General features: G+C 37.8%; 1 long non-coding RNA gene across 1 annotated transcript; it reads right to left on the bottom strand.

The window, feature by feature from the left end:
• Window positions 1–723: 723 nt before the first annotated feature.
• LOC133660707 (uncharacterized) lies at window positions 724–7,710 on the bottom strand. Its single transcript, XR_009827872.1, has 3 exons — window positions 7,450–7,710; window positions 5,904–5,993; window positions 724–756 (listed from the first exon to the last, which is right to left on the bottom strand). It is a non-coding gene; the product is annotated as an uncharacterized LOC133660707 (long non-coding RNA).
• Between the last annotated feature and the right edge of the window lie 4,486 nt (window positions 7,711–12,196).

The following is a 12,196-nucleotide window of genomic DNA, read 5'->3' as shown; positions in this document are numbered from 1 at the left end:
TTTATCAAGCCACGGTAAATCCAATTAGCCTGTGGCCTGCCTTCCAACCCTATTAACCTGCTCAGCTGTGAGAGCACTCAACAGCTCCTGCCAATATCTCATTTCTCAGCATTGATAAGATCATCTCAAGATATTCAGTGTGGTTCACTCTAGCTCCATCTGAAGCCACAAAAGCAAAGTGTCCATCCAGACTGTTCTGGTTCTTGTTACATCACATTCATTTATCTACTCAACTTTAATTGCCTTTCGTCACCTTTCTTAGAACAATCCATCACTTGCAGTCATGTTTCCTGACGTTCACCATCCAACCCTGTTCTGAGCTATACATCCAACTTCACAGCAAACGGGACAGTAACTTCCAGGCCCACGTCTTGTTTCCTCCCAGACAGGATCAGGGTGCAGGCCCCACTGTCTGACAGGAGGGGAAACTGATTTTCCTTATCATGGCCTGCCCACAAAGGACCAGGCCAGGCCTGCGTGATTAGCATTCCTTGGTGGAGATGTGTCAGGCCTATTTCTATCACAGAGACAGATTGAGGCTTTCACTCAGACTGGTGACTGAGTGACACATGGCCATGAACGGGGGGACAACATTGTTATTTGAGTTAAGAAATCAATTTGTATCAAATGTACACTGTAATTTATTTGTTGCCTTTGAAGGGAACCTGGCTAAGATAAATGGGAATGGACTACCCATCCTCCCTTCCTACCTTGAGCCTGAGCCGATAAAGTTCTTGTGAAGGCCGTGATGGTTACCTGCGTCAGGGAAAAAAAAGTGACAAACATGTTTAAAGTTGTGCAGTGATCTTTAAATCTCAAAAAGAACACCTTGTCCGACATGATAGAACATTTTTTACCTCTTCCCTCCCGTCTGTCAACCGCCTCTGCTGACATACAGCTTTAGTATTTTTGCTGACATTTCGCTTTATCACATATATCTTACAACGAACAGAGAAACGATTTGTTCCTTTTTAATACTTTTTTTTCTCACTCAATTCACAGTGGGCTTCGATCAAGATGGTCTTTGGGGATTAGGAAGATTAATCTCTTTTTTCATGTCATATTTTCAAGCCTCAGAAACAATCATATTTTATGATATGAATCCCACAGATAAAATGTGTTTACACTCTTTAATTTTATTATTTTTGAATAGTAACGCTAATATTTTGAGATACAGTTGTACCTCAATTTAGGAGTGCCCCAATTAAAGAGTGTTTTGAGAAAAAAATATGTTATGCCTTAAGTTTTAAACAAAACATTTGCGTTAAAGCCCCCCCATTAGTAACATCTAGTCCTACTCGCTAGCATTAGCTTATAGCTAGAGATTAAGATTAAGATTAAAGATTAAAGTACCAATGATTGTCACACACACTAGATGTGGTGAAATGTGTCCTCTGCATTTGTCCCATCCCCTTGGGGAGCAGTGGGCAGCAGCGGCGCCGCGCCCGGGAATCATTTTGGTGATTTAACCCCCAACTCCAACCCTTTGTTGCTGAGTGCCAAGCAGGGAGGTTATGGGTCCCATTTTTATAGTCTTTGGTATGACTCGGCTGGGATTTGAACTCCAACCTACCGATCTCAGGGCGGACACTCTGGACATGAATTTGTTTTTCAACAATTAAAATTAAAATTAATTAAAAACAGAAATCATTAAAAACATGGCCAAGCGTGTAGCATACGTCGCGAAGCAAATTGAGCGTTTCAGAGCTACTCTGCACGATACTGAAGCAGAATGTAATCTAATGCCAGCCAATAATGCTGAAATAAAGTCTAATTCTTACTCAAGAAACTATGAAAAAGCTGCGGATGGTGTGTTTGACAGAGAAGCAGCTTGGAGGAAGAGGTCTTCTACCCTATACATGCCATACATTAGTGTTTCATAACAATAGGGTCAGGGCCCATAGTGCCCCCTAGAAGGCTGACAAAAAATATCTGTTTCTCAACTGTGGGCCGCAGCGGTTCTCAGTTGTTATACAATTTTCCACAACTTGAGGCAGTAATGATAATATCAAACAAACAGAATAAGTCTGGAGCTAAAGTCATAAAGAAGTTTCTTGAGCGCAACAATTATAAAGGGGTGAAGCTGTATTTTCATTTGCACTTAAAATGTATTGACAGTTAATATAAGAAACATATATATTTGAATTAATAATTAGTGAGAATATATTCATTTTAACACTGCATAATTATATGTATTTTTTTTAAGTCCCTTTTTTTGCAGTATCATGTATTTTTGTAATCTGCTTGACCTAAGCTGTAATAATATTTGTGATTAACACATGCTTTCATTTGACAAGGTATGTTTTGTTTGACTGTAAGTTAAGTTTGATATAATTATTGAATATGATTAAAACCAGAGTAAGATGACTGTTACTATTTGAGTGGGTCCCCGACAGCCTCTGTATTGGAAAAGTTGGGTTCCGAGGCCAAAATAGTTAAGAACCCCTGCTGTAGATTATTATTACATTACTTAGTAGTATATATTATATTGTAAAGTTATTGTTTTTTCAATATTTATTATCCAAAAGTTATTTTTTTGTTTTAAATGGCATGTTACATGTTACAATTGTGCTGTTTTGAGGGAGAATTAATTTGATTTTTAATCATTTCAATGGGCGACGTTGATTTGAGTTAAAAGAAGTCAAAAACTATTAGGCCCACTAGTCGAGGTTTGACTGTGTATAATAATATATAAAAATAATAAGTGTTTACAAGAAAAACATGTGTGGGTATATTTTTTTTACTTCTTTGACCTTTGTTTTGTTAGAAAAGGCTTGTTATTCAGTAAAAGTAGGTAAAAAAAAAATGTTTACAATCTATTTATTCAGTCACTAATACAAAACAGAACCAGCACATTGCTGAAACCACCCATTGTAAATCAAGCAGTTACACAAATATGGAGAGGAAACCTGCTTCCATTTAGTCTGCTGCTGCTTCCCCACTGGCTAAATCTGAGGAACAAATGTCTTCTGCATCATCGCGCCATAAGGACTTAACACTCAATGCATTGGGGACCACTTGGAACAGAAAAGCCCTCAGCATTTCAACAATTATTTTACAGATCAGCGCACATTAACTCTTGCAGATAATTCAAATGAGGCAGAGTGTATATGCAGCCCAATAAAGGACATGTATATGTTTGTTTCTTGTTGTTGTAACTTAACGTAAGTCCTTTTATTTAAAACAAAATTGAACGACGTATTAATAACTCCACCATGCAAATATTTTACCATAGAGATATTTTGGCTCAGGAAATATATATTTTTTACAGATTATGCATTGAATCAACAATTGTGTCATCCATTTTAATAGCAATCAATTCAGCTTTTTCTCCTTATATGATGATGTGAATTATATCGCAGACTATCCCATTAACATCAAAAGAGTTCTGCAATCCTCAGAAACAGCAGTATGAGGAAAACGCAGGTGACTATCTATACACATCAAACATGTATTACGCCTCCAGGTTGAGCCGGCAATGCTTCCCATTTTGGCTTTTTCAGAAGGCTGCAAATCAGAGGCAGTCATGAATTTCAGTCCAGAATTTAGATATGCAAATGTCCTCAAAGGAGCCTCGATTTAAAAAGGATGCCATATTGCCTCAAAGCCACATACTCTAAAGCTAAACAAGATTAGGAAAATTGAATCATTTCAAAAGCTGTGGGCAGAATGTAAACTGTAGCGCATTCTAATCCTCTGGAGCCAGGTGACCATCTCAGCATGTGTACAAACAAACTGTATGAGAAGTAAACGAGGGAAGAGCCAGACTGTACATTGCTCACTCAAATGATATAGAGCTTTAGTTTTTTCTACAGAAATGACTTTTTTTAACAGCTCTGTATTACAATTACAATTCTTGTCTAATTTCCATCCTGGCATTTGTTGCCATATGTCTGCACGGGGAAAGCTTTGTTTGTATTCCTGCATACTCAACTGAAAGATCATAATCTTTACTTTTTTCCTGCCTTTTACCCAAACACAATTGTTACTGGAAAAAAACTGCAGTTATATTAGTGTTAGGGCTGGGCGATATATCGATATACTCGATATATCGCGGGTTTGTCTCTGTGCGATATAGAAAATGACTATATCGTGATATTCGAGTATACGTTCTCACGCAGTTGCTTTAAGCTGCGGGCATTACACTACAGGCTCTTCTCACTCTTTGTTGTCTCTCCTTCTCCCAGAGACTTAAACAAGCGCACCTTCTTACATACGTCACATACGTATACGCCCTCACAGAGCAGAGAGGGAGCAGCATGGGTAACGTTAGCTGTGGTGCGAGTGGTAATACGAGAGAAAGAAGGTGCAAATCTGGTAACAAACGAAGGAAGAATTAATTCCCAAGAAAAACAGCAAAGGGTCCATCGTCTGGCGGTGGTTTGGCTTCAAGTGGGAGTATGTCGAACAGACAACTGTAATTTGTCAAGTATGGGGTAAAAGCGTTGCTACAAAAAGTTGCATTACTGCTAATATGTAGCATCATTTGAAAAGTCACCAGCTAGAGAATGAAGAGTGTTTGAAACTCTGCATGTCAACATCTCCGTTTGGTGCCACACCAACAAAATGCCGAGGCAACTATTTCCAGATCAACACCGTATGAAAAAAATAGTCAACAACAGACGATAAAACAAGTAACTGGCATGTTAGTAAAAGTATAAATATGAGTTGACAAAACGAAATCCAATCATATTTAATTTTGTCATGTCGATGGGTGTAACAAATTTGGAATACATCCAATCACAGCTCTTAAATGACGTACATTGAAAGAGGGGTGGGGGTTGGGTATGAGCAAGAGCCAATCAGATGCTTTTCCTTGCAGGATAAGGAAGTCACCGCAAAAATCAATATGTGAGGCTTTAACATGTAATATTTGTACACCAGGGAGATAGTGAACAGGACACATAATTTTTTACTGCTATGACGTCATCATCAGGCAAGTCATCGATTCTGACATTGACACAACTATAAATGAAATCTATTAATTGCTGCGATCAGTGTTGCGTCAAAAACTGATTCCGTGTCAAAAATGTATTCCCGCCGTGCTGCGAAAGCACGTACCGCTTTCGGCCTGTTTCTGTCCACAACTGATTACTAACTACATGTAGGACAAACACCTATAGTTGTGGTTATCATAAGGATATGTGTTTGAAATTGTTTAAGCCTTTATCGTGTCTGAAAAATGGCATAGTTGGCCATTTCTATGGTAATAATGGGATTGTAAAAGACTGTTATTGATCCAATGTTGATGTGCTTTCTTATGTAGCCCACCCACTCAATTCAATTTGTAAACAGAATGTTCTGACACACACCTTTATTGATATAACTAATTTTGTATGGGAAGTGAATTGGTAAGTGCTACTAAAACTAAAATAAACTGTACATCATTTACCAACACCAGCTCATAACGCACAATTTGGGTACAAAGAGACCTGGTAAACTAAATTGATATTGGTGTACTGTTATCAATCTGTACACTCTTGTAGCCCCATTTGTTAACAGGTATCAACACACCTCACGGTCACTGTTCACATGGAGTATTGAAAGGAATTACATACCAATTTAGGAAATTATAGCTTGTAACATTTATTACACAAACTTTATGCAGTAACATGAGACCCCCCGCGACCCTGAAAGGGACAAGCAGTAGAAATTAGATGGATGGATGGATATATATACAGTGGGGCAAAAAAGTATTTAGTCAGCCACCCATTGACAATCAAGAAGATTGCACAGTACAGTACATATTCCGTACATTTGACCACTAAATGGTAACACCCGAATACGTTTTTTAACTTGTTAAAGTTGGTCCACGTTAATCAATTCATGGTAATGGTGGTACCACACTTTGGCGCATTGTTGGAGGCAATTGTGATTCTCAAGGAAAAGTTTTGTGTACTCACTGTTGTCCAGAAAAGCAGTTTTCAGTAACGATCAGTTTAAACCTGCTGTTGATCAGCGAGCTGCGCCATGAAGACTTCCCACGTGGGTTCCTGTGTGAGAGTGGGCCTTTCATTGAGGCCATGTCCTGAGCATGTCTATTAGCGTAGAGCACACTAACAACATTCTCAAACCTTAAAGGCCTACTGAAATGAAATTGTTTTATTTAAATGGGGATAGCAGATCCATTCTATGTGTCATACTTGATTATTTCGCGATATTGCCATATTTTTGCTGAAAGGATTTAGTAGAGAACATCGACGATAAAGTTTGCAACTTTTGGTCGCTGATAAAAAAAGCCTTGCCTGTACCGGAAGTAGCATGACGTCGCAGGTTGAAGGTCTCCTCACATTTCCCCATTGTTTACACCAGTAGCGAGAGCGATTCGGACCGAGAAAGCGACGATTACCCCATTAATTTGAGCGAGGATGAAAGATTTGTGGATGAGGTTCGTGAGAGTGAAGGAGTAGAGTGCAGTGCAGGACGTATCTTTTTTCGCTCTGACCGTAACTTAGGTACAAAGGTTCATTGGATTCCACACTTTCTCCTTTTTCTATTGTGGATCACGGATTTGTATTTTAAACCACCTCGGATACTATATGCTCTTGCAAATGAGAGTCGAGAACGCGAAATGGAGATTCACAGTGACTTTTATCTCCACGACAATACATCGGTGAAGCACTTTAGCTACGGAGCTAACGTGATAGCATCGTGCTTAAATGCAGATAGAAACAAAATAAATAAGCCCCTGACTGGAAGGATAGACAGAAGATCAACAATACTACTATCAGGAGACACCGAACCAAACACTGGACCTGTAACTATACAGTTAATGCTGTGCCGCCTGTCGAAGCCTAGCAATGCTGTTGCTAACGACGCCATTGAAGCTAACTTAGCTACGGGACCTCGTCAGAGCTATACTAAAAACATTAGCGCTCCACCCACGCCAGCCCTCATCTGCTTATCAACACCCGTGCTCACCTGCGTTCCAGCGATCAAAGGCGCGACGAAGGACTTCACCCGATCATCGATGCGGTCGGCGGCTAGCGTCGGATAGCGCGTCTGCTATCCAACTCAAAGTCCTCCTGGTTGTGTTGCTGCAGCTGGCCGCTAATACACCGATCCCACCTACAGCTTTCTTCTTTGCAGTCTTCATTGTTCATTAAACAAATTGCAAAAGATTCACCAACACAGATGTCCAGAATACTGTGGAATTTTGCGATGAAAACAGAGCTGTTTGTATTGGATACAATGGTGTCCGAATACTTCCGCTTCAACCATTGACATCACGCGCAAACGTCATTATACCTGGACGTTTTCAAGCGGAAGTTTCCCGGGAAATTTAAAATTGCACTTTATAAGTTAACCCGGCCGTATTGGCATGTGTTTCATCATTGATATATAAACTATCAGACTGCGTGGTCGGTAGTAGTGGGTCTCAGTAGGCCTTTAATAAACTCGCTATCCAAATACATGATTACAATTTACACTTTAAATATTGTTACTCACTCAGAAACTTGGTAGAAAACACGTTTGTGCCGCACACGCACACACACAGTTGGTTCTCCCAGTGATCCAAGCGCAGCAGCTAATGCTAATTGTAGCATCATTTAAACTGACATTCTTCACGATCATAGGTTACTCACATTTTTTACGTACATTCAAAAACCACCGGCAGCTAAGTAAGCTGAACTGTAAAACGTATTACTGCACAAAAACAATGTTTTATAATATTCACAATATCAATCTCCGGTTGACCTTCTCACTCTTGTTTTCTTTCTTTTCATTGCACCCTCTTAAGAATCTGATTGGTCACAAGTTATCACCCCTACCCCCACTTGGCTCTGATTGGCCAATAGTGCAAAATGACACCTGGCTTAACAAATCACCAAAAACCTATCAATGAGACATTCAAGGTCTACTTAAAAATATGAAAATTGTATTTTCCTATTTCTAATACTGTCAAAACAAATCACTTTTTATGAACCCAGTTTAGCAGAATGCTACACTTGTTTAAAGTTAAGTTAAAGTACCAATGATTGTCACACACACTAGGTGTGGTGAAACTTGTCCTCTGCATTTGACCCAACCCCTTGTTCACCCCCTGGGAGGTGAGGGGAGCAGTGGGCAGCAACGGTGCTGCGCCCGGGAATCATTTTTGGTGATTTAACCCCCAATTCCAACCCTTGATGTTGAGTGCCAAGCAGGGAGGTAATGGGTCCCATTTTTATAGTCTTTGGTATGACTCGGCCGGGGTTTTGAACTCACAACCTACCGATCTCAGGGCGGACACTCTAACCACTAGGCCACTGAGTAGGTCCACTAGGCCACTGAGTAGCTCACTGTAGAAGCTACATACAATATTAACTGATCTTTGTTCATGCACATAATAAATATTAATCAAGTGTTTGGATGTAGTCATTCAGGAGAGTTACATAGATGATAATGAAGTACATATACTGTACTGTTTATGTGTTAAAGTAACCTTTAAAAAGCTCAAATCAACTCTAAACGACATCTTAGTGATTCAAAATAATATTTTGATATTGATACATGTCATCTGTTCATCTCCCAAAGGTATTCTAGTAATTTATGCACAGATGAGGTGTGTCAATATCAAAATATTACTTTGCATCACTTTTTGGCAACCAACATTGATTTACATTGATTTAATGAACGCATCCAAACACTTTATTACTATTTATTAAGTGCTTGAACCAATTACAGTTAATATCGTATGTAGCTTCTAAATAAGAAAGAGTTTTTAGCACATCAACATTGGATATACACCAGTCTTTTACACTTAATACCATAGGTATGGCCATCTTTAAATGTTTTTTGAGACAATAAAGGCTTGAATAATTTTAAAGACATATCCTTATGATAACCGCAAATATAAAGTGTTTGTCTTACATGTAGTAATCATTTGTGGACGGATAAAAGCCAGCACTAAAGCTTTGACAAGTGTGCTCGCCACCGCAGCAGGAACACACTTTTGGCAGGAGCAGCCCCAGAAAAAATGTGATGCCCCCCTTTAAATATTTTTCTGCAGCCGGGTCTGCCTGTAACACAGCATAAAATAGCCTACCGTATGGTCTTCATCCTCCTCCTCCTCCAAACTGAAACCAGTGAAGTCGTCTTCTTCAGTGCGTAGCAGTCTTTATTTTTGGGGTCCATTAGTGGTGGTGGATTTCCGTTCCGTGCGGCGGCTATTTTCTTTTTCGATGGCTGGGTTGGTCATCTTTGGCTTTGGGGCTGTGTCTTGTGCTTTTTGTCCAAAGTGAGGGTGGATCCATAACACTGACATAATTGCTGTGTAATTGCGTTTGATTTAATGTGAACAATTTAATTGATCCATCGTGACCCGTTGGGCAATTTCATGAGTCAAATGTGTATTTATTGCTGCAGGTGAGGCTTGTTAACCTGGAAAAATCCATACGTGAGCCGGTTCAAAGCATGCTAAAAAAGTAGCAGCTTGAAGTCCGAAATTAGGGTAGTTAAGACATGTTTTATGCTGGCTCACGTCATTCTGGCGTTGTTGATTTAATTATGTAAATGCAACCTTCCACGCTACTTTCATCAGACCAACCTCCAAATGTTGCAGAGGCTTGAGTCCAGTGGATTTGATTGCTGCAGTATTTAGCAGAAGTACTCGTAGGGAGAAACAAAACGGGACTGGCAAACACCGGAAGAGAAGGACAAAACATGGGATTTCCCAGGAAAAACGGGAAGATTATCACATCCTTGAGGATGGTTTGCGAAGAGGTCATTTAAACAAGAGCTGACCCCCTGACCTTTAAGAACTGTAAAGTAAACATACAATTGTCTAATATAGTATCACATCACCACTGTTTGTTTGGACAGAGGCAAAGCGAATAATTTAACATTAGCTTTGCTGAAAAGCTAACATATTTGGTAACATATTTTCATGCAGAAGGCATTCTTAAAGCACTTTGACGGTCTTGGGTAGAAGTAGTCTTATCTCTTGTACACTGGCTGACCTTTGTGCTACGTTCTCAAGGCTCCACTCTATATTTGTCACATCAACAGCAGAGCGATACCCGTTCCACGCTGATCTCAAATGACATTCTGGGAAACAAATCTTGGGTCAACCAGGTATATTTTGCACACCAAAACATAGACTGACCCACAAATGAGTGCTCTCCAACTTGCTCTAATAAGACGTTGCAGACCAAATGAGGCAGGTAACACAACCTTTTAAATTTAATGGACAGGTAATGTGTGTGGCATAATTATCAACATTTGTGAGCATTAGCATTCCAAGTTCTTCGTCGTTATTTTGTTTGGTCAATAAAATGTGTCTACTCTCTCATTATAATGATGTTAGATCATTTTTGATGCAGTAACCAAGTCTTAATGGTGGCATTTACACCATGTCAATGGAGATTGAGTTGGAAGCACTCAGGTCAGCAAACTTCTTAATCCCCTCTCTGTCACTGTCTCCTACTGACAGACTGATGGATGTGAGCAGCTTTTTAACACGAAGCCATTCCCCTCTGTGGTAAGAATGTGGATGCTAAGTCGAAAGGGTGAGCTCACTGAGTTGTGGTCAACCTGGATTGACAGTAATGGGATGATTGTTGTTCCTTTCATCAACATTAAAATTGTCAGATGCAATGGATGGACGCGGCAATGGGAGTATTTTAGCAGTATTTGGCCAGAGTATGTCGTCCCCAAAAACACTGTATGTGAATAACGATTGTCAACAAATATTGTGTAAAAGATATAATGTCTTTAGGCATCTATTAATAAAACCAATTTTTTTTTCACCACTATGGAGGGTGAAATGTAATACAATTAAATCAATAAATATATCTTTAAATAATTACCTAATCTATCATTAATTATATTATTAATACATGATACCTGGAATTAAATACATAAATGAGGTACTTTCTGTAATGCAAAGGTACATTTGATTATTAATACTATTTAATTACATCTCTGGTCAAAGTTCCACAAATGAGTGGAACGACGGCTAACCAATCAGGTGTTCAGACTCTCCAAATGACTTAGAGTTTGACAAACAAATTAAATTCATGAAGTGCTGACATGCACATTCATGAAGTAATTAAATACATCTTTAAATCATGGAATAATTATCTAAATCCTGAAATAATCAATTGAATCATGAAATAATAAATTATTTATATGTTTTGAATATATAAAGTAGTATACAATATATTGGAATAATTAACTGCTACATGACATAATTAAGTAATTATTAAATGTGTATATATATATATATATATATATATATATATATATATATATATATATATATATATATATATATATATATATATATATATATATATATATATATATATATATATATATATATATATATATATATACATATATATATATATACATATATATATATATATATATATATATATATATATACATATATATATATATATATATATATATATATATATATATATATATACATATATATATATATATATATATATATATATATATATATATATATATATATATATATATATATATATATATGTAATATATTTATAAATTAATTTTGTCCCATAGTAACTAAATCAAAAATAGTTTTGAAAAGTTTTTAATCCCTAACATTGGGTCCAGTCTCTCTCTCAAGATGTGTTCGCTGTCTTTAATTTAATCTAAATTGTGATTTGTTGCCACATTTTTATTTATTTTCATGTCATGTGATGTGTTGTGGTAATCCCTGCGGTTTCTTGCATGTTGCATTTTTATAGTTCTTGTGTTGTTGTTTGTGTTGTTGTGATTTGTGAAAAACTTAAGAGAATTCTTGCTTGTGGGAAACATTGCTCTTAACAGTACTGACATGTTGAGGACGTTCTACTATAGAAATGTACCTTATGAACTGATTTAGAGTATGCATGTGTCTGATGTACATTCATGTTCTTCAACATTTTAACTCGAAGCTATGAGGCAATACCGCGTTGAACTCAATGTTTAAACTTCAAATGCCACTTGAAAAAATCTCCACAGGACACTTGACCCCCGTTTAAAGTTACAAACATGTCACTGTGACTGTCAAGAAGCTGAGTTAAGTGGAAAAATTAAAAACTACAATAAAATGGTAAAGAACTGGACTTGGTCCCATTCACATTTTTGGAAAACCTATCAAATCAGACAATATACAGCACTCAATTTCTATCACAAGACAAATTCCTGAGCACAGAATGTCTACCATGTGTTCACAATCTGTTCTGCGACTTGG

Source organism: Entelurus aequoreus, linkage group LG11 (genome assembly GCF_033978785.1).
Source record: "Entelurus aequoreus isolate RoL-2023_Sb linkage group LG11, RoL_Eaeq_v1.1, whole genome shotgun sequence".
Lineage (NCBI taxonomy): Eukaryota > Metazoa > Chordata > Actinopteri > Syngnathiformes > Syngnathidae > Entelurus > Entelurus aequoreus.
This window is presented reverse-complemented; position numbering and strand designations above follow the sequence as displayed.